The 3684-nt window shown below is 39.5% G+C and overlaps 1 long non-coding RNA gene across 1 annotated transcript in view; it reads right to left on the bottom strand.

Moving 5' to 3' along the window:
• LOC110267739 overlaps positions 1-3430 on the bottom strand; it is a 9886-nt gene extending 6456 nt beyond the window's left edge. The window contains exon 1 of the long non-coding RNA XR_002355636.1: positions 3384-3430. This is a non-coding gene — a long non-coding RNA (uncharacterized LOC110267739). The remainder of the gene's footprint in view (positions 1-3383) is intronic.

Below are 3684 nucleotides of genomic sequence, written 5' to 3'. Positions count from 1 at the left end.
TCTGGGGCATGCAGGATTCTATAGGAGGTTTATAAAGGATTTTTCAAAAATCGCAAAACCTCTAAGCAATCTGTTAGCTGCTGACACGCTATTTGTGTTTGACACAGAGTGCCTGCAGGCGTTTGAAACGCTGATAGCTAAGCTGGTCACAGCACCAGTCATTTCTGCACCAGACTGGACGTTACCATTTGAGCTAATGTGTGATGCCAGTGATCATCAAGAATGCTCAAGGCTGAAGCTAGATTAAAAGCTCAGCAAAGTCCAGCTAAAGACAATAAAGAAGCGCTTGCTGGGAGGCAACCCAGTCATGGGGCAACAATCCTCTAAGCATTTTGCCCTATTTTTTATTTTTATTTTTATTTGTTTATATAAAGTTCACTGACACTAAGGTGAGGAATCATTTACAGAAGACCTCGGCACAAAAAAACAGAGAAAAAGAGCTCACTGGCAAGAAAACGCCAGTAAAAGTGCATTTTGGGCGTTCAACGCCCAAAATGGGCATCCACTGGGCACTGAACGCCAGTAATGGTAGCAATCTGGGCGTTCAACGCCAGAAATGGGCACCCACTGGGCGTTGAACGCCAGTAATGGCAGCAGCTGGGCGTTGAATGCCCAGGAGAGCAGCATTTGGGCGTTGAACGCCCAAAACAGGCAGTGTTTGGGCATTCAAACGCCAGGATAGCAAGGAGGAGCCAAACTCATTTTTCCACACGTATTTCCATTCTAATTTCAAATTTTATGTTTCAATGCATGATTTTTACATGAACATGTTAAGAACCCTGATTTCTAAAATCCTTAATTTCTAAAAATCCCCTTTAAATTTGGGTTCGGCCTCCCTCCTCCTCCATCAACAATTGCACCTAGCTCTCCTTCTATCCATCTCCTTTCTTTTCTCTTGCTTGAGGACAAGCAAACCTCTAAGTTTGGTGTGTTTATCCGAGATCACTAAGATCATGGCTCCTAAAGAAAAACAACCCACTCTAAGAGGCAAGAAAGAGAGCGTTCCAAAACCACTTTGGAATCAAGGGAAGTTCTTATCTAAAGAACATTCAGACCATTATCTTAAAATAATGGGTCTGAGATCAGTGATCCCGGAAGTTAGATTCGATCTAAAAGAAGATGAATATCCGGAGATCCAGGAGCAAAATCAAAATAGCATGCTCTGCAAACTGCTCAAGGAATAAGAGGAGCAAGGGCGTGACTTAAAGGGATAAAATTTGGAGTTTTAATAAGAGAAATTCTATTTAGTTAAAACCAAAAGGCAAGGGTAATAAAAAAGATCCCAAGGCTTTGAGCATCAGTGGATAGGAGGGCCAAAAAGGAATAAAATCCTGGCCTAAGCGGCTAAACCAAGCTGTCCCTAACCATGTGCTTGTGGCGTGAAGGTGTCAAGTGAAAACTTGAGACTGAGCGGTTAAAGTCAAGGTCCAAGCAAAAAGAAGAGTGTGCTTAAGAACTCTGGACACCTCTAATTGGGGACTTTAGCAAAGCTGAGTCACAATCTGAAAAGGTTCACCCAGTTATGTGTCTGTGGCATTTATGTATCCGGCGGTAATACTGGAAAACAAAGTGGTTAGGGCCACGGCCAAGACTCATAAAGAAGCTGTGTTCAAGAATCATCACACTGAACTAAGAGAATCAATAACACTATCTGAATTCTGAGTTCCTATGGATGCCAATCACTCTGAGCCTCAATGGGTAAAGTGAGATGCCAAAACTGTTCAAAAGCAAAAAGCTACTAGTCCCGCTCATCTAATTAGAATCTAAGCTTCACTCAAAAACTCTGAGATATTATTGCTTCTCAACCTATTAGTCTCCTATTTTATTTGTCTAGTTGCTTGAGGACAAGCAACAATTTAAGTTTGGTGTTGTGATTAGCGGATATTTTATACGCTTTTTGGGGTTAATTTCATATAGTTTTGGGTATGTTCTAGTTAGTTTTTAGTCTATTTTCATTACTTTTTAGGAAAAATTCATATTTCTGGACTTTACTATGAGTTTTGTATTTTTCTGTAATTTCAGGTATTTTTCTGGCTGAAATTGAAGGAGCTGAGCAAAAATCTGCTTCAGGCTGAAAAAGGACTGCTGATGCTGTTGGATTCTGACCTCCCTGCACTCAAAGTGGATTTTCTGGAGCTACAGAACTCGAAATAGCATGCTTCTAATTGCGTTGGAAAGTAGACATCCAGGGCTTTCCAGCAATATATAATAGTCCATACTTTGCAAGGATAGACGACGTACACTGGCGTTCAACACCAGTTCTCTGCCCAATTCTTGCGTCCAGCGCCAGAAAAGGATCAAAAGCTGGAGTTGAACGCCCAAACTAGCACATAAACTGGCGTTCAACTCCACAAATGGCCTCTGCACGTGAATTGCTTAAATCTCAGCCCCAGCACACACCAAGTGGCCTTCTTCACTGAGAGGATGGGATGTAGCCATTGACGACGGTGATCCCCTACATACAGCTTGCCATAGGAGGACGTGCATGTGTGAATTAGAAGACAGAGGAAAGCAGAGATTCAGAAGACAAAGCAACTCCAAAACTCCAACATATTCTCCATTACTGCATAACAAATAACCTTTAATTTATGCTCTCTTGGTTATTCGCAATTCAACTGATAAACATAATTGACTTCCTGACTAAGATTTACAAGATAACCATAGATTGCTTCAAACCAACAATCTCTTACTCACGTAAGGTATTACTTGGACGACCCAGTGCACTTGCTGGTTAGTGGTACGAGTTGTGAAAAGCGTGATTCATAGTTCATGCACCAATTTCTATAGTAGTTCAAGACACAACATAAAATAAAATCTTTCTTCTTCCTCTAATTACATGGTATATCTCCAACTTGCAGTGATGGTCACTTCAGTAGCTTAGTCTTACACTCTTACCCTCCACAAAACAAAATATCACCTACCCTTTCTCCTTGAGGAGATGTGAACTTATCCATGTCTAGAATCCCTAACTAGCTGGAAGACCCTAAAATAGATGACAATTTTTAACTCCAACAACAGAAAAAATCCATCCACATTTAAATATATAAATAAAATAAAGCCTTTTATTTTTACAATAGCAATTTGGGAATGTCAGTCACCCAAATATCAAATGGAAACAAAATTCTTATGCACATCCAAGAATAGAAATGCAGAGGAAGCTAAAATGCATAGTTGCTAAACCCTAGACACAAAAAAATCGAATTGACCCAGCTCGACAACTCACACAATGAACAATTAAAAAACTTGGAGGAAGAAAAACAGCATCAAAAGAAACCGAGAGTGGAATAGATCATAAATCGCAGCACAGCTACTCGAAATTAAAGATCCAAACAAACAAATAAAGAAAAAAAGAGAAGAGCTTGAGGCAATTAATAGTGACTCACAGTGAACTCAAGTCAGCTATGGGCATAGCCACCAAACCCTAGAAAAGATAGATTACTTGATTATTCCCATTAATTTATCAGAAAATATCAATTCATCTTTAATATTCATAGTGTTTTCTTCCTCAGAAGAGACTAAATCAAAGGCAAACGCTAGCTTAATCACAATTAGCTAATTACATGCTAAACACCTGCTTAACATTAAATAAAGAAACACCAAAACAATAGTAATTACTTCAGTTGCTTCTTCCTGAAATTAGAATGGAAAATTCGGGAATTCTTACATAGTTATGCTTATGTACAA

This window comes from Arachis ipaensis, chromosome B02, assembly GCF_000816755.2.
Source record: "Arachis ipaensis cultivar K30076 chromosome B02, Araip1.1, whole genome shotgun sequence".
Lineage (NCBI taxonomy): Eukaryota > Viridiplantae > Streptophyta > Magnoliopsida > Fabales > Fabaceae > Arachis > Arachis ipaensis.
Note: the sequence above shows the minus strand (reverse complement) of the source record. Positions and strands in the feature narration are given on the sequence as shown.